The 19902-nt window shown below is 43.6% G+C and overlaps 1 long non-coding RNA gene across 1 annotated transcript; it reads right to left on the bottom strand.

Moving 5' to 3' along the window:
• Positions 1–66: 66 nt before the first annotated feature.
• Positions 67–15954, bottom strand: LOC112546127 (uncharacterized). The gene is made up of 3 exons (XR_003089751.2): positions 15881–15954; positions 11196–11298; positions 67–7452 (listed from the first exon to the last, which is right to left on the bottom strand). It is a non-coding gene; the product is annotated as an uncharacterized LOC112546127 (long non-coding RNA).
• Between the last annotated feature and the right edge of the window lie 3948 nt (positions 15955–19902).

Here is a 19902-nt window from a genome sequence, read left to right on the forward strand (position 1 = left end):
GAATACTGTAGCAACACTTTAAGATGTCAGTATGTAAATATCTTGGATACATTGACTCTTCTGTCCTACATTGTCACTCCATTCAAGTCAGTGGAGTTACTCTTGATTTTTACAACAGGAAAATAGGATTGGGTACTAAACTCCACTGAAACCAAAGAATGCATTGCTGATTTAAACTTTCTCCATCACTAAGCAACCATATTCTGATGCATTTTGATCCAATGGGGAAATGAAGAGGTTTTTCTCAAGATCATGTACTCTGAGGCAAGTAATTGCAATGAATGTCTATTGTTGACCAAAAGTTACATTAAAAAGTTCCCGTTTATAGCTGGCTGGGTTTTGCAGGACCTACTATTGACTGGTTCTAAAAGGATGTGTTAATATGCCGAGCCCAGTGAAGAGAGAGTTCTTGGCAGAGAAACAGAGAAATACTCAGGCTTTAATTTGGTATTGTATTCCCTTGTGTTGTAAGCTGGGTGAAACCTTGTGATGGGTTGGGTTCAAAATCATGTGCAAACATACCCTTCACTTAAGATAGTTGTTAAAAATACTTAAGGCCCATACATAAAGCAAGGCCTAATAGAATTTGCTCAGAAACTAGCAGAAGGTTCCATTAGATACTGTGGTTAGATGTGTAAAAGATGAGACAAGAGTCCAGATGACAACAGAGAAAGAGGCTCATGCAGATGGAAGAAGAAAGCCAAGCAGTTGCATGTGAGCACAGTGTACCCTGTAAAAATCTAGAGAAAACGCATTTGGATCTGTTGGCCAAAGAAACTTGGAAACAGCTCCTTTTGGTTTTTGTTCCTTCTGTGTTTGAAGGAGCAGGACTTTGTATATTCTTTGTAAATAAACAATACTGCATCAAAGAAAATTCTTGTCTCCGTCAATTTCTGCTTCCAGCTGGAACATCCCTTATGGCCCTGGAATTGGAATAGCCATTTGGGTTGAAAAGATGCAACATTGATGATGATAACACTGGGATCTAGTTTCAAAAGAGAAATATTGTGGGCTGGTTCTTCCCATTGACCCAAAATGCAGTAAGGGATGATGATGCTTACAGAAATCAAAGATGGACAAAATTAATTTAAAACAAGACTTGGAAGGCTCACAAAAACAACTCAAGCAGCATGAGAAGGATTCCCAGAAAGAGGTGAGGGGTTGACTTGCAGACAGGTCAAATCTCTGTTGAAGCAACAACCACAAAGTTTCTAGACAGGTTAGGAAGCCCAATTGCAAAGTTTTGGGGGCTGGAATAATAGGGCAGATCAAAGGAGTGAAAGCCATCTGACTGCTATAGAACAGAAGTCTATTTCATGAAATAGTGGAAGGCAGTATTTAGCTAGTTTGGAATTTGCTAACAAAGATGAGCTGCAGCAGAGAAATGTGTTCATGGGCATGGTACAAAACATAGTGAGGGAGGAAGTGGGAAGCTTATAAAACTGGCTAAAAGAATAATACCTGTCTGCTAAACTGTGACCTTTCCAGAGTAGAGGAGGGGGAGAGGAGATGATAAAATGAGGAAGTTCTTCTGCTCTACTCAACATCAGGAGACTGAAAATCTCCTGACCCAATGAATTTTGTTACAATGGCTGTTGGAGCTGATTTGATTTCTGAAAGCTTCCTGAAGAAAAGAAAAGATAAAAATAGCTAGTATTCTTCCTGGATAGATGCATGGTTTGGGGTGTAAAATCTTTCATGGGAAAGGTAATCACTGGAGATCCTGTTTGGTTTGTAGCCCAAAACAAAGACAGGAATTAAAGGGAATATTTTTATCATAATTTCTGTGGTTATACAATTCGCAGTTATACATTTCTTTTGTAATGTCAAAAATGTCATTTAGTCATAGATATTTGTTAGAAAAGTAAAAAAATCCTTTTGCCTTTTTACATGTTTTATTGCCTTTTTTACTATGCTTTTTTTACTACTGTGGAGCCTGCATATTAATACAAAATTATATAACATTACAATACATATTTGGGGAATATTTTAGTTTTTACTGCTAATTCAAAGTACATCAATTTTTGTAGCTGAAAATATTACAGCTGTCCCATGCTTTCAAACATTTACTGGTTCAAGTTACACATCAGTTTAAATATGTGTAGGATAGGAAGCTGTCAGCACCTTTTTAAAAGTGCTGTCATTGCTTTAATCTATTCTAGTATAAATATTTAAGCAATGTACTTAGGTCTACATAAAAATATTGCTTTCTTAGCAATAATGGCCATTAATTTCTTCATAGTGCAATGGATTGACAGTTTATCAAAATAGTTGTAAAGGGGGTAGATATTCGTACTGTTGACAAGAATGCCTAGAACAAAGTCTGTGTACTTTCCTAATTTACCTTTTATTCCAGTTGATTTAATCACAGCAGGAGTGGGAAGATTTGATTTCGCTCTGACAGCTTTCTTTTATACAATTTAAAAGAGGCAGATTTGTGAGATGATGAAAACCAGAAAAAGTAAAACAGAATGGATTTTTATCTACATTCTCATTCAGTGTAACAAACATGTATTTGTCTGATTACACTTTGGAATATATGTGATAGCCATATGAATATGGCCTCAATTCAATGCAATTAAGCACATAGTTAAATCCCATGACGTTCACTGTGGTAATATGTACTAAGTATATGAAAGTTAAACACATGATTAAGTGCTTTGCTGAATAGGAATGGATTTAAGCATGTTCTAAATCAGGGTCTGTATTCTGTATCAACATCTAATTTGTATTCAGTGCCTGCTGTTTTTATTCTGGTTTTTGGTGCAGCATAGCTGTCTCTTGTTTTGACTCTTCCACTGCTTCCAAATAAGTCAGAACAGATCTGGCAAACGTTTTCTAATAGGTGCTAAATAGAATAGATTTTAATTTGTAGTGTGTAAATGTATTTCCAGACACCTATATTTAATTCTCACATTGATTCTGTGTGAGAATCCATCAATTCTGCTCGGAGATAGTGGGAGATGGTGCTTTGTTTACTCATCCTTGATCCATTTTAAGTTATGGAGCAGCATTAATGTGCTGTTAGATGTAGCCATTCTTCATGGTCAGTAAGGAGTGGAAATAGAATTCCATGGCTAGAATCCTGGGTTCTATTCCTGGCTGGCCACTGACTTGCTGAATGACTGTGGACAAACAATCTCTGTGATGCTGAGACTTCATCTTTGTAAGGTGCTTTGAGATCTTTAACTGGAATTCCACAAGGATGAAAGGGGAGTGGTGGTAGCCAAAAAGGTTCTACATGTCTAATTCCAAAACACCTCAGTGCCCAACAGTTCCCATTCAGGCACCTAAATGAAGGCTTAGAAAGTGCTCAGCACCCATAAGATCCCATGTTTTTCAGTGGGTCTAAACACTGCCAAAAATCTGTCGAGTCATCCATAGATGGCCGCATAATTCCACACCAAGCTAATTGAAGGTAGAGGTTCCGTATGCAACTAGACCTTGTTCCCATTTATATGACAGCTGTTAAATTTTGACATGTGTTAAATGAGTGATCAGTAATAATGTCAGATGCAACTTCTACAAATGTACACAAGGACTTTTTTGAGAGAACTCCTAGATAGAAAAGGAAAGATAAAAGATGACACTGGATTGGATTCAGAGCAGTAACCTCTAGGTGGGACAGTCTCCTTTGGTTGATCACACTGGCTGGGAGAAGCCTGTCTCCATATAAATCAAATGTATGTTTATTGGGGACAGGGCCTCTGTTCATCTCCTGGTGCCTTATACTGTGGCTTTATCTACACTGCAGGGGTTTTGCGCAAGAAAACTTCTTGCGCAAAAGTGTGTCCACACTTCAAAAGCACGTTGCAAAAGCGATATGCTTTTGCACAAGAGAGCGTCCACACTGCATGCTCTTGCGCAAGAATGATCTGATTTCCATTAACAGAATGGTCATCCGAGCACCTGAACTTTTTCTAATAGGCACTTTTTGCAAAAGAAACCCCTGTGGAGCATCCACACATGCCTTTTTGCTCAAGAGCAGCAGCACAAAAAGGAGTTATTCCTTGTGGTGAGAGGAATAACTCTACCAGCAAAAGCCCTCTGTCCTGTCAATTTACTGGGTTTTTTTGGTGCAAAAATGCGCTTGAAGTGTGGAAGCTCTGCCAGTTTTTGCGCAAAAACAGCTGGTTTTTGCGCAAAAACCTGGTAGTGTAGACATAGCCTGTAGGTTTAACCAAAATCATGTATTTAATTGGTTTATATCTTTGCTAAATAAGTTACATACATTTTTGGGAAGTTTGTTATGGTTCCATTTTCATTCACTTTCTTTACCCAAAGCCATTCTCCATTTGCTACCAACATGCTCTATTCAGTTGTGACGAAGCAAGACATTAAAATGATGTAAAATGGAGTGTAGGCTAAAACTTTCAAAGGGACTGAGCGTTCTGCAGCCGACTTCTATTAAATGTCAATTGGACCTGAGAGCTTGAACTCCCTTAAATGTCTGGCTTCTAAGAGACTGGCATGCATGTGCATGCAGTGACTTTCTGTAAGTCTAAACGTACTTTCTCTATTAAGCTTCACATCACCCATTTTACAGCTGGGAAAACTAAGGCACAGAATGCCCATAAGCACACAGTGACTTAATGGCACAGTCTGGAATACATGCGCGAACCAGCACCGCTGACTTATGTCTTGTTTTTTTTGCTAACACTTGTTTTTTAAATAGACATGTATATGGACAAAGTATTGGTTCTGACTCCAAAATACCACCACCTACTTGCAGATGCAGTAGGTGTACAAATTATTTACTTTTTCCATTTTTTATGTCATGGAGTGAAGGGGTAAATGTGTTATTTGTGCCTTCACGTTTCACAAAAACCAGGTGACATTCAATGGAATTAATAGACAGCAGAATTAAAACAACATAGGGAAGTATACTACTTCATGCGATTTAAATTCAACCTGTAGAACTCATTGCCAGGGGAAATTGTGAAAGCCGAAAGTATAACTGGGTTCAAAAAAAGAACTAGAGAAGTTTGTGGAAGACAGGACCATCGATGGCTATTTGCCAAAGTAGTTAGGGATGCAACATTGTGCTGAGGGTGTCTGTTAGCCTCTGACTGCCAGAATCAGGGACTAGATGATAGGTTGATGTGTCAGTTGATAATTTCCCTGTTCTGACAGTAGCAGTTGCCAGAAGACAGGATGCTGGGCTAGGTGGACCTTTGGTCTAACCTAGTATGGCCAGTGTTTTGTTCAACTTGGCATAACGAAAGAGGACAAGTCATATGGCCCTGGTCCTCAGCTGTAAGGGAAACAATCCCGATTTACACTGGCTGGAAAATTTGGTCCTACGTGTTTTAAGTCTTTTCCTTTATCAGGATGATAGAGGTTTGTTTGGGGTTTTTTAATTTTTAAAAGTGCCAATAGCAAATCTTAGAGGTTGCCTGAACTTGTGGAGGCTTATTTATAGAAATGCTCTTTAGGTGCAGTTGGTACGCAAGGCACAAGCTGCGAAAGTTTGTTACCCTTTTGAGATCACAATGAAAGATGGAAAGAAGAAACTGTCAGACCAACGGTCCATCTTGCCCATATCCTATTTTCCGACAGTGGCCAAGGCCAGATGCCCCATAGGGAGGGAACACAACAGGTAATCGTCATATGATCCCTCCCCTGTTACCCATTTCCAGATAGCACTGACGTCCTGTTCTTACCAGGAGACTGGAAGTCCTGTTGTTCCACAGCAGTCATTAGCATTCTGGCCCCAAAACATCTTTGTCATGGCAGCATGTCAAACCATTGCAATTGTGACTCCCATTCACAAGGGTATACAGGTTGGACCTTGCTGGTCCAGCACCCTTGGGACCTGACTGGTCCTGAATGAGGGGATTTGCCAGACCAGGAAAGGTCCCTGCCCCTATGGCCATGCTGCCACTAGGCTAGGACTCCAGCCTGCCCCTGCTGCTGCCTCAGCCCCCTGGGGCTCTCGCTGGCCCTGCTACTGCAGGGGCCAGAGCGCCATGGCCAGAGCTGCACAGCCACCTGGCTCCACAGCTGGGCCAGAACTCCACAGCCACCTGGCTAACAGCTGGGACAGAACTCAACAGCTGGGACAGAACTCTACAGCCACCTGGCTCCATGGCTGGGGCCGGAGTTCTGTAGCTGGGGTGGAGGGACAGGGCTGAAGCTCCATAGCTGGGGCCAGAGCTCCCTGGCCACCGCTGAGGCTGGAGTTCCCCGGCCACTGGAGCCAGGACGCAGCCGGAGCTCGGCATCCAGAGATGGGGCCAGAGCTCCATGGCTACAGCTGGGGCCGGAGCTCCCTGGCTGGGGCCAGAGATCCATGACCACAGCCAGGCTAGAGCTTCCTATTCACTGGGGCCACGGAGCTCTGCTTGGGCCAGAACTCCCCAACCATGCCATCCATCCTCCCTCGCCCGCCCCACTCTGGGCTCCCAGCTGGGTGCCACTCAAGGTGTTCCTGCCCCACTGCCAGACCTCCCTCTTCCTAGGCTCTGTGATCCAGGAATATCCATGGTCCTGCTGGATCACGGATGTTGCCAGTCCAGGGAGTCCCAGCTAAGGGAGGAGCTACCTGTACTTGCATTTCTCCAGCACCCTTCATCCTGAGATCTCAGAGCATTTTATGAATGTTCTGGCTCATCATTTCTGTCAAGTAGATAAAAGATTATTTTTCCCATTTTGCAGAAGAGAGGTGCAGAGCAGTTGTGATTTGCCCAGGATTACAGAGGATTCACCAGCAAGCTGAGCAATGAAACCGGTGTGTCCTGACTCCCAGTTGTTCAGTCTTAGTTTTAAACCATATCAGAACCAATGGAATGCCAACAAATCAAGATTTAGTCCATTAACGTAATACTTGCTACTTGCCACTTGATACTTGCTTTTTTTTTATTTCTTTTCTTCTTTTAAATCAAGATTTGAATTATGGCAAAGAACCAGCTATTTATGAAACTCTAAAAATGGAGCCCATGGAGGACAATCCTAGTGATGAGAGGAGCGAGTAAAGGGAGATATTAAAGCTGTTACCATGGGGAATGAGGTGAGCGATATACGTTTTCTCCACTTAATAAGAATCAATTACTGTAGTGCCATAAAGTAAAGATCTGGATCCAAACATTCCAAATTAGATGGTTTCGGGTGGGCTCCCTGATAGAGGTAGGAACCAAACTCATTCTAATGTGCTTTCAAACTTTCCCAGAAAAGGGAGAGTGTGTTAAGGGGCACGATTTGTATTTGTATTCAGGACAGTCTCTGCATTATTGAGATCGGCCCATTGAGTAGACGAGCCAGACCCCACTGCTTCTGGATTCCTCCAGCATCACAACCCCCATCGGATCAAAGCCAGGTACTGACTTCCTGCTCCCGGGTCGGAACACTTCCTCCACTGTGCTTCTCAGCTCGGTGGCTTGGGATCTAAATTTGTGTCCCCTGGGCAAACAGCTGTTGTATCTCACTGGGCTGCTGAGTTGGCTCCTGAAGAATCTGTATGGAGAATAACCTTGGTTGAGTAATGGGCAGGTCTATACTAACCCCAAAGGTCAGTTTAAGATATGCTTAAGCTACATAAATAATACAGCTGGAGTTGACTGACTTAAGCCAAATTTCTCTGGCGTCCCCACAGTGGGAGGTCAACAGGAGAAATTCTCCCATTGACTCCCCTTACTCTTCACAACTGCGAGGAGTTCCGGAATCGAAGGGGGCACTGTCAGCATTCCATTTATCAGGTCCTTGCCAGACCCGCTACATCGAATGCTGGAAGATCAATCTCTGCAGCGCCAATCCTCCATTTAGTATAGATGTGGCCTACCAGTGATAAGTGTAATGAAGAACAAAGACAGATACTTTATCTGTTCCCTCAGACATTCAGACAAAGCCAACCAAACCTTCAAACACCTGTGTTCGATGAAACCTTTCTAGTCTTACTGGAAGAAATCGGCTAGTGACGGTCAAGTTGTTCCTTCTGGACTCCTTAACCATTTGCCATCCAGTAGTTAAAACAGTAGGTAACCATGGTGCGGAGTGATCTGTTTTCCCTGATATTGGCATAGTCAACAATTTAAATGGATGCTAAAGCATTAAGAGGAAGGTGGTGGGAATGCCTCTAGATCTTTCCGCTTATTGTTGTCTTTCTACATGGCCTGCCATTGCTGGGGATTTGGTTTTTTTCTCCCAGGGATGAAGGGTGTGTCTCCTCTTGAGGTACTTGTATAACTTCTCATTGTCAATGGGAGTTGCTCCCTAGTCAACCTGTTACTGTGTGTGTGTGAGCACCTCTGCCGTAAACTTGGCATCAAACGTACTCAAGTGCTGATGATCGTGGTCACCCTCATGTGCAGGTCTGCAAAAATCTGATGTGCGTACTCACCATGGGTGGGTATTTTTATGATTAAAATCTGATGACTTCCATGACCAACACAAAACCCATACCCCTGTCATCACTGTACAGCAGGTGGGCAGATCTTCTGGCCAGGCTGATGGTTTGCATACGCTGCTGAAGTGGCTAGTATAGGTGCTAGAAACAGTGGTCCAAAGGTTGTGTACCCTCCTTCCCCCGGCTTGATATGGATTTCATTAAATACAGTGTTTAGAGTTTGGTTCAAAGGCTCTCAGCATCCCCACCATAAAAACTGTGACATGTCTGGTGGCTAAAGATCTACACAGGGCATAAGCCCTATTAATAATAAGCTTTGTACTTAATGTTGATTCTCCTTCAGCTCAAGTATGGAAAGGGGTAAAGGAAGGAGGTATGGAGCAAAAATCTCCCAAATAAGGAACCAAATATCTCCTAATATTAAAGAGGGGAAAAAGTGTAATGCCAAAAGTGCTAACCTGGGCCTCAAGACCAGATTTATTTCCCTGCTCTGCCACAGACTGCTTGTTTGGCTTTGGGTTAGTCACTTAGTGTTTCTGTGCCTCAGTTCCCCATCTGCAAAATAGCAGGGCTGTTGTGAGAATAAATTCATTAAGGCTTGTGAGGTGCTCAAATATTACAGTGAGGGAGTCAGGTAAGTACCTTAGACTGTGCTAATATTTGTGATTAATTTTCATAAGCTTTTTTTACATTTTGTAGACAGTCACAAAATTGAAAAACCATTTAAGGAAGTGAAACTTTAGTAAGAAGACAAGGTGTTTGGCTCCGTAAATCTCCCTGAAGCATATGAAATATGAGCACAAACACCAGAAACATTTAAGCGATGTCTTGTTGCCACAGGTGCTGATTAAGTCTTATTGAATCATTACATTGTGCATTGACAGGAGACTAGAGAGAAAGCTGATGCTAATGGTGCTGCTATTTTTTTCACTTATTTTACAGATAATGATTCTAATTAAGATGAGGATGCTGTTATTAGGATGTTGTGAGGACCCGAGTATAACTAAGTTTAAAAAAAAGAATTAGGCCAAGTCTACAGTAGACCTGGAAGGTCAGGTTAAGGTACACAACCCCAGCTACATAAAATACATAGCTGTAGTTAGCTTACCTTAACTCAAGCTTGGTGCCATCTTTGCTCTGATAGGAGCAAACACTCCCATCGGCTCCTTTTACTTCTCGCGGCTACAAGGAGTATCAGCACCAACCGGAGCCACCTTCAGCATTTGATTTAGTGCTTAAGACCCACTAAATCGAATACCAGAAGATCGATCTGTGGTGTGGCAAGTGAAGACGTGGCCTTAGATAAATTCATGGATGATAGGTCCATTGGTGGACCATCAGCTATTCACCAAGATGTTTGGGGATGCTTTCAGTGATGCTAAATCTCTGATTGCCAGCAACTAGGACTAGACCTGAGGAGACAGATCACTTGATAAATTGCTTTGTTCTCTTCACTCTTTCTGAAGCATCAGGTGCTGGCCACTGTTGGAAGACAAGATACTGAGTGAGGTGGATCACTAGTCTAACCCAGTATGGCTGTTCTTCTGAAATTCCAAGTTTCAGGAGAAAAGAAATTGTGGTTAGTAAGGATATTGGTGTGTCAGAATCTACCTTGCTGTGGAATTGTGCTCCTAAATGTAATATTTCCTTTTAAGGGAAAATTAAGTCTCTAGCCCTTATAGTTTGAAGACAATCTTAATATAAACTGATACAGTGAGGTCTTCCTGAGTCACCAAGCATCCTGAAACAATAACTGAGTATGAACTGTCTTACTCACCTCAGCAGGACGTCAACTCTGAAACCTAATAATGAAAGTTTAATCAATAATTTTTTTGTTTCACTGCTGATCACCTTAACCACAAATAAGTAGCTACTGAGCTTATCCCAAATTGCCTCTCTCCACTTCTGGGTTGCTAGAGTCACATCTGTGCCTTATTTGACTCCCAAAGCTTCCAGCTTTCCCTCTGCCGCTTGTGCAGAGGAGTTATGTACTGCTGATGTACAATTCTGTAGCATACCAATCACTGAGAATGTAGACAGAGGCTTGGGTTAAAAGGAATATAAACATAAAATGGGTACCTGAAGGACGGCAATTATTTAGTGACCAATTAAACTCAGCAAAAAACTCAACCTTTACGCTTGCTTGCAGCTGCTGCCGGATTTCCAGTTTGCTGCAGTAGGAAACCACACACAGGTGGTGGGGTCTTGCTGTAGAATGTCGGTCCCGATTGCCATAGAGAACATGGGACCTCTTTGTGGTAGCCCACAGCAGAATGGAGTGCACCAGACCCTCCCAATCGATAGCATTTCCTCGATGCCTGCCGAAGCATCGTCACTGATGCCGACTGTGGAGGCAGCAGTTTCTCCTACCCCCCCCCCCCCCGGCCAGTTGGAAAAGGGGCGGTTAAATACCTTTGAACACAACAACTGAAGAAGGGGTGCTCTCTGTTTGTTTCAAATTGCACCAAAAAGAAATAGAATCATAGAATCCTAGGACTGCAAGGATCCTCTGGAGGTCAAGTCCATCCCTGATGGACAGCCCCTCGCTCCATCTAGCTGGTCCCTGAAGGATGGAGCTGATTATTGGGACCCAAAAGTTTTTGCAGCTCGATAATTTCTCTGTTCCTGTATCTTTTGGCTACCTAGAGAGGCTGGGGCATGGTGAGAGACAATTTGAAGATGGGCATTAGACACTAATGAGGAGACAGCTATTGTTTGAAAGACTGGGTGAGGTTGCACAATGCAGTGTGGAGAGTTTGCAGGCATGGAAACCTTCTCTGATTAGATTTTATTATGTTTTTCACTAGGGGAAATTAGTGGAGATGCTAAAAAGTATCATGGTTGTGCTACTTACGTTGTGCAGAACACAAGAAGTGATGCATGTCTTGTTGTCAACAGCGCTGCCTCAGCAGACGATGAATTTATGCCCCGAGCCTTTCAGAAGGATCTGCTGGCTGCTAAGAAAGAACAATCTATTAATTTTACATGAGCAGCTCCCTTCCATTCCTGAATATGTTTAGGACAAAAGTCCTCTTTAGGCAAAGCTGGATAGATGGGTTTTCCTTTGCTTCCCAGCAGGTTTCCAGTTTGGAGTCATTGTTGCTTTTCAAAACTTTTCCCTGTTTGGGTTAATATTTTTTATTAATTAAATAAGATTTGTACTAATTTTTTGTTTTTCAAGCATTACAAGATAATGTGCATTTATTTCCATGGTAACATGTGAAAATAACTTCTTGAAATATCTGACCTGCTCCCGGCTGCTGCAGATGGAAGCAAGTTGCCAACAATGACTCATTGCTACTTGTGAGGAATATTATAGTTGGTGATGGATGGAAGGAGCTGAAAGTAGCTAGATAGTTGCAAATAAAGACCTTGCTAACATGGACAAACAGAACTCCCTTCATTGTATGTAGAAGCTTCCAAGTTAAGTTGGATGCTCTTTCAAACTAGGTAGCACTGAGTATTACTATAGCATGATATGGGCCATATCCTTAGCTCATGTAAACAGACATCGGTTCACTGACTTCCTCCATTGGTATAAACCCAAAAAACATCCTTTGACTTTAGTTAATGGACCTATGCCAATTTACACCAGTGGAGGATTTGCAAAGCATCATATAAAAATAGTTAAACACAAAAAATAGTGAAGGGGAAGCTTTTTACCTGCTATGGCCTAAGTCCTGTAAACGTCCGGCAACAGTTGTTTTTAATCGGTTACTGCCAATCAGTGTTCCCCGTAAGCTGAGCACTTGGACAGCCCAGCTAAGAGAGATTCAAATGCCACCCAGATGATTAGCAGAGTGCCTACAGCTGGCAGCATGTATTTTTCCCGGTGGTGCACATCCATACATGCCATAGTGCATGCAACAAAATTTATTCTGCAACCAGATGGAAAAAATTAGAGGAAAAATTGCTGCCAATGCTTTACATGTGGCAAGATCCTGAACACTGGTCTTATCAGGTAGTTTAAGACCAGCAACAAATGGGTCTGTCAGATCCAGATGCAAAGGAAGTTTATTTTCATGCTGCTCACATTGATTGTTGCTTACAAACCTGTTCTTTTTGAGTATTTGGGGGAAGGTCCTATTTAAAAAAGGTAAATACCCCAGAAGAAAGGAGCAGTGTGAATTCTCCAGTCCATTCATTTCCCTTACAAATCCTTCCTGGCGAAGACCTTGGGGCTGAAATGTCATTGCTTTAGTTTGTCTGGTGTGTTCCGCCTGTGTTTCTCTCCCTCGTTCCGCTTTCAGGCTACATCATGATGCACATTCCCCTTTTTTGTGTGATGTGTAGAAAGCACCTCACATTCAGGGTCTTATGAAGCAATTTTGCAGATTATTCCCAGTTAACCATGGGTTTAGGTTAGTGGTGGGAAAATACTTGGCCACTGAGGAGGATGGCGCGTGGGCAGGCGGAAGAGATGCTGGTGGGAAAGACCTGAGTGGTATAAAACTTGATCTGGGCTCAGTCCTGAGCTGCCTTCCTTGCCCAAGCTGGGAGCGATGGAGGTGAGACACCCCTCACATTCCTCCTACCCACACTGCTGCTCCATGCATAGTGGGGAAAACAGTTACCGCCGGGTTGCTATTTGCTCTGCTGGGCAGACAGGCAGGAAAGGGGCAGGGCCTTGGCTTTGACCCCACCCTTCCTCCCAAAAAAACAGCCAGTGCAGCCAAGACTCAGCATGAACTGTGCCGGGAACGAGGCTGGTGCAGCTCAATTCCTCCCTGCAGCAAAAGGGGAATGGAGTCACCGTTCATTCCATGCCAGCTGTGCCCTACCCCTTCCCAAGGGCTAGTGATAACTGCAAACTAGGCCTTACCTTGGTGGGTCACCGAGTTGCTGGAGAGAGCCCTCCGTGCTGTAGATCAGCCAGGGAGCAGCCTGCATTCCAGGGCTGCTCTTGGGGACAGAGCAGGGCTTGAAACAGTGAGCTCCTGTCTACACCAGACACAGCACAGTCCCTGCAAGCGACCCCCATAGCTCCATTCCGCCACTGCGTTGTAGCCCTGGTATAGGGCAAACAACCTCAAAGAATGAGTCAGGCTGGGTAAACTCAGGCCTGGGGGCCGGATTCGGCACACCAAGCATTTCTCTCCAGCCCACCCAGCTGATTAGCGGAGCGTGCAAACTTACAGCCTGCAGTGTGTGTTCAGCTGCCCCTCCCCTCACTCCTTCCAGGAGTCTCCTAGCTGTGCAGAGCAGAGGGGGAGGATGGATGGGAGAGGGGATAGCTGAAGTCAGGGTGTCCCCCTGCCCTTGTACCCCATCTCTGCAGAGCGGGGATCACAGAAGGGGAGATAGTCAGCATAGCTGCTCCTGTCAGAAGCATGTGACCCATAGGAGTGCAGAAGGGGAGGAAGTGAGGGGAGACCGAGCAGAACAGATTTCCCTCAGAGACAGAGCGTGGTGTGTCTCAGAAACATGTCTCACACACACACTGCCACATGTACGCTCCCAAACTTTGTGCCACACACACTCAATCTGTCACAAAGACTGCCTCTCACACAAAGCGTCTCTCTCTCTCTCTCACTCACACGCTCTCTCTCTAGCCCCAGCCCCTTCTACCTGAGGCTCTGCCCCTTCCTTGGGGCCCAGCCCACAACCACATCAAAATTTGTGAAGTGCCTCCCGGCCCCCGCAAAAGTGATCCCCTTCCCGCCCCAGAAATAAGGAGATTCTATTCAGTCTTTGGCCTGACTCCAGACACTTGCAGCCAGTGTTAATAGAGGACAGGCTTTGATCGGTGATGAGGAGACCATGAATTCATTTTGCAAACAGCATCAGATACTGTCACAGGGCTCTAGGGGTGCTGGGAATATCTAACTGGAGGAAATCCTGAAGGAATATGAAATGAAACAGCCTGGTGTAAAACGACCCTTCCTGACTCTGTTAGGGGTAATTTATTTTAACGCCCGGGAGTCACTGAAGGGTGAGGCCTTAGCAGAGAAGCTAAACGCTGCTTTTATGGGATCTCCTAACACATGTTATTTTAGCAGGCCAGAAACCCATCTGCATTCCAGAAAGTGTGTGAACCTTGTGTAAAGAGGAAGGCTCCCTGAATCATGGCCTTGATTCAAAGGGCCAGATTCTGACCTTTCTTATGCTGGGGTAAATCTGGGGTGCTTCAGTAGCCAAGATTAGCATTTTCATCTTCCCAACAGCACTAGGAAACTGCATCGTAAAGCTTTGCTTATTCGTTTATATGAGAATCAGCTGCCACTAGAGGGTAGTGTGGTTTCGAGACCTCACTTTCCATGAAACCACTTTCCACTGCAACCTTGATGCAGTAATAGTAGTTACCTGGCATGCTGCAGTGTTTCCAGAGACTGATTTTAATGGCACGCTCTTACTCAAAGTAATGGTGCCTGGTTTTTTTTTTATTCTCTGCTAGAACAGCTGGTCCTATTTCAAGGAGACCAGATGAACCTTGTAGAACAAAAATGCAAAATCAGGTCAAGGCAGGTGCATTGTTTCCACTGGAGACGACACATCCGCTGACCAGAGATGCAAACTTCCTCACGTTAAGAAAAATATTTCAACTCAGAACATAATGGAGCAAATTGATGATGCTTGTCCATGCTCCATAATTACTCTTAAGCTTTGAGAGGGTTTGAGCTAGTTTTGCCGTCTGGCTGCAACAAAAGGCATATGTGTGTGTGCAGGTGCAGATCTCTGCTTGTGTGTATAAACATGCATTCAGTGCTGCCCGCTCTCACGATAGCTGTTGCTTTGTCCTGGAATTGTGGAATTTGGTAAGGATTTCAGCTTTCATTAAAGAAAAAAGTACATTTCTAGCCCTTTTGAGTGCAGACAAATCTAGAAACCTGATCCAAGGACAACCTAACGGTGCAGATACCAAAAGGCTTAACAAACAAATGATTTGAGGGAGCTTGACTCCAGATTTCTCAACCGCTGGGGTAGGCAATGCTCACAGCCCCACAGAACACACAAGGGCTTTTCCTACATACGCTCTGTGCTCAAATAATGCACCGAGATTTAATGGCCACTTATCCAAGCGCTCAGAACAGGTATCTTGAAATTTCAGGGGTAGCAGTTCTACCACAGAGCTAATCTCTTCTGAGGCTAAACTTCCTCCTTTCTCCCACCTTCCTCTCCTGAGGGAACAAAATATTTTCATGGAGCATCTGGAAACTTTGCAATACTCATCTGAATTCCTCTTTCCACTTCTCTGATTTACAGCCCATTCTCCTCTATTGCAGATTGCTGCAGGCGGGAAGAAGTGTTGTAAAATCCTGCTGCAGCATTACCCTGTTTCTCAGCACCTATGCAAATCATGCTGATCAATGGCTGAGTAGTACAAAGCAATATTATGCATTTGATTAGTGCGGCAATCCGGCCACAAGCACCAGAATTTTGTTCCAGTGCTTTGTAACCAGTATTTCGATTAATGGCAGCACACAAAGGAAAACAAAAATAACTTGAATCTGAATTAAGCCACACGAGGCGGGGCTGAGGGAGGGAAGATTTTCAATAACAGGATGCCCTTCACAGGGCAAAGGGAGATTGGCAACTTACCTTTTCACTGGACCTTGACTGCTCCCTTCGGAGTAATGTTAGGCAGAGCTTCTGGAGCTGTGGAAAAAAAATCTGGAAAAGAAATTGAGAGGGTTTAGTGTTCAGCTGTCAGAACTCCACACACTCCTGCTTTCCAAGCCCACCTTTATCTTTGCATCCCTCTCCAGTGAGGCATTGTCAATTTACCACCACACAAGGGAGAACAGAAATGCAGAAGCATGAAATCCAGAGCACAAACAATATTCATGCTAAAGAAGTGAATCCTCCCCTCCCATCTTTTAAACCTCCAGAAGTGTGTAGGTCTTCGGTAAGGCCAGAAAGGATGTTGACCAAGAAGCATATTGCAGCAAGATCCTGTTGAAGGTAATGGAAGTTCTGTGCACAGAGCACAGATTTAGGTCCTGACCTAGCATGAGATACTCCGGCGGCATGATTTTAGACCTGATTTGGAACAGCAGACAGATAAAGTAAATGCATAGACTAAATGTTGCTCCTGGAATATAATATTTAAAGGGGAATGTTTGCTGTCTTGCCACATCTTCTCATCACTTGCATAAGAATGTTCATACTGGGTCAGACCAAAGGTCAATCTAGCCCAGTATCCGGACTTCTGACCGTGACCAATGCCAGGTGCCCCAAAGGGAACACTTAATCAACAGGCAATCCATTCCCTGCATTCCCAGGTTCTGACAAACACAGGCGAAGGACACCATTTCTGTCCATCCTGGTTAAACTTCTCCTGCTGTTGTTCACTGACACTGAATCCTGCTTTATTTGAAACTTCACGTTTCTTTAATATCTCTTCTGCCAAATGGCAAAAGTTTGGTCAGAAAGCAAAACAAGGGGAATCTTGTGTCCCTTTTGGAGAAGAGACACTATCCTATGGAACTTTGATTTTAGAAGCCATTTTTATAGCCTCTCCTTATAAGTCATGTGCCCCTCCAATAATTTTTGTTGCCCTCTGCTGGACTCTTTCCAATTTTTTCCTCGTCCTTTCTGTAGCAGGGGACCCAAAACTGGACATATACTATGGATGTGGTCTCACCAGTGCCGAATAGAGGGGAATAATCACTTCCCTCAGTCTGCTGGCAATGCTCCTACTAATGCAGCCCAATATGCCATTAGCCTTCTTGGCAGCAAGGGCACACAGTTGATTCATCCCCAGCTTCTCATCTAATGTATTCTCCAGGTCCTTTCCTGAAGAACCACCACTTAGCCAGTTAGTCCTAGCCTGTAGAAGTGCTTGGGAATTCTTCTGTCCTAAGTGCAGAACTTTGCACTTGTTCGTGTTAAGCCTCATCAGATTTCTTTTGGTCCAATCCTCCAATGTGTGTAAGTCACACTGGACCCTCTCCCTACCCTCCAGCATATCTACCTCTCCCCACAGTTTAGTGTCATCCGTGAACTTGCTGAGGGTTCAGCCCACCTCCTCATCCAGATTATTATTGAAAATTCATGGCAATGTCTTTGCCATTGCCTCCAACTCTTTCCGTTAGGGCCCTGGATCTGCCTTTATGGAGTCCCTGCTAGGAAAGGCGCTGCCCCACTGTAGCCCAAAAAGTCCTTACCGTAGCCCTTGTCTTTCCTGGATGGCTCAGCGTAAAGACAGCTTATCTGTGTTAAGTTAGTATGGCAAAGAGCCTTCCTTTTCTGTTCATTTACCAAGACACAAACAAACAATACTATGGCTGTGTGCATCTAATGATCAAACATGTCTGGCCATTAACATGTGCATTAGGGGTGGTTGTGTCAAATTACCAAAATAGGTAACCTATGGCACTTTTCATCTGGTGATCGCAAAGCGCTTTAGAAAACAGTGACATCTCTACCTTTCAGCTTGGGAAATTGAGGCATAGAAAGGATCAGTGACTTGCCTATGGCCACAGAGCAGCTCTGTGGCAGAATGAAGTAGGATCCAGCTCTCCTGATTTCTGGGTTGGCACCCCCTGTGTGGGATCTTTAAGGGAGGAGAAAAAAAAATCAAGCAGGTGGAATAAGGAAGGAGCCTTGGAACTTTCAGAGGGGTAGCCATGGTAGTTTGTAACTTTAAAAACAAGAAGTTGTCCTGTAACAGAAGTATATAGGATCATGAGCTTTCATGGGTAAGACCCACTTCATCAGATGAGTTGGAGTGGAAATAACAGAATTCAAGAGATATATAACAGCAAAAGAAGTACCTGTCAATTGTAGGACTCCTATTAATGAAGCTAATTAAGTAGGCTTTGTTGTACCTCGGTGTTCTGTACCTCGGTACCTTCAGTGGTCTGAACTGCCACTGTTGTCTAGTCAGGGTTGTCCTGGCGCGCTCCTGACAGGACCTCTATTCCGTCGGTGGTGATGAACTTTCGGCTGCGTGCGTAACAATCGGTGCTCCCTTTATCTAGAGTGTTAGACCCCGTGCACTTGGGTCAACACAGGAGATCTCTGAGAGGCCCCGGAAATGACAGATGCAGGCAAGGTTTGAAATCAATCGAGCAGGTTTATTGTCAAATGCGAAGCTCTACCAGTTGGTAACAGAGATCAGTGCAATGTTACACCACTGGGCACTATGGCCCGCGTTGACAAGGTACCAACACCGGGCAGGCCTATTGCCGTATAACAGATATGAACAGCAGTTAGCCAAAGTTAAGCTACTGTGCATTCTGTAAGTTTAGGCAACGACACCTGCCGATCAGGCACCTAGTGTGCCCCCACCCCAAGGTCAGCCGGAAAGCACCTTTTGCGGTGTCCTTTTATAGACAGGTACAAACAACTTACATCATTTCTTTATGTACCTGGTTGCCACCCTCTGTTGCCTAGTTACCACCCCTCACCTTATGGAAGGGGGGCGTATTTACTATCCTTCATGCTGTCAATCTCGACCCGGTCCTGAACCTAGGTCGGTATGTGCATTAGTTTTTAGGGAGTCTTTGTACCAAGACATTTCTTATTAAGATGTTGCGTAATTCCCCTTTGGCTTACAATTTGTACCCAGTGCCTCCCTGTGTCCTTCCATGCTCTACCTCACTTACACAATTACACAGTTATCAGTAGGGCCTCTTTCTTGGCTCCTGTTACTGAACCAAAGTCTTGCTCACTAGATTGCAGGCCTGTTTTTGTTTTCATGTTACAGGCATCTATTTAGGCCTGTTGACTCCATGTTACTGACCCTCAACTTACTACAGGCTTGATGTGTTCCAATCATAGCTTGTGTGTGGAAGAGATCACATGAAAATATTAAACTATAAGGCTAAGCTGCAAACAAAACACTGCCTAACAAGACTTCTGTTATGTAACTATCCAAAAATATATAATATGCTACATTTGTCATTGTGCTTCTGCAATATCTTCATGTGTGCCAGTGATCTCTGCTAAACAGGAGGTGATATCCACCGTTACCCTCTGCAATTGCACCCTTCAGAGGCAACTTATACAATTTTCAAAAGCACCCAAATGAATTTGACACATAGGGACCCATGTATCATTGAAAATTAATGTTCTTATGTCATGGGTGCTTTTGAAATTTTTACCCTAAAAGCCTAAATACAACTCCACAAGCATGAACGTTTCCCACTAGTACTTTATTATTTTAAAACCAAGAGTCTCAGCTCAGTCAGCTACTTTCTTTTTAGCTCTATAATTGTTAAAGACCTTCTGTTCATTTTTCCCTAGAGGTAAGATAGACAGAAGGCATTTTAAATGTAGCAATAGCTTTTAAATTTCCAGATAACTTTACAAGTGCACTTAACAGCTAACTAATACAAATAGTGGAGTTAAGCCAGGGTTAATTCAACCATTTTTCTACTACTGCTGCAGTTGGTTTAATATTTCCACTTAAAACATGACTGAATTGCTTCAGGAAGAAGAAAAAAAAACAGCTTTGGAGCCTGTACTTATGTTGTACGCTGCAGTAGCTCAGATTTTGAAAACAAAAACACATTGAAGGGAGGCTGTCAGTATTGTTACGGTACCATTTAAAATGAGATTTGAGCTGCAGTCAAACCAGGGAGGGAAAGAAATTTATTTCAGAACCAGTGAATAAT

This window comes from Pelodiscus sinensis, chromosome 20, assembly GCF_049634645.1.
Source record: "Pelodiscus sinensis isolate JC-2024 chromosome 20, ASM4963464v1, whole genome shotgun sequence".
In the NCBI taxonomy this organism is placed as follows: Eukaryota; Metazoa; Chordata; order Testudines; family Trionychidae; genus Pelodiscus; species Pelodiscus sinensis.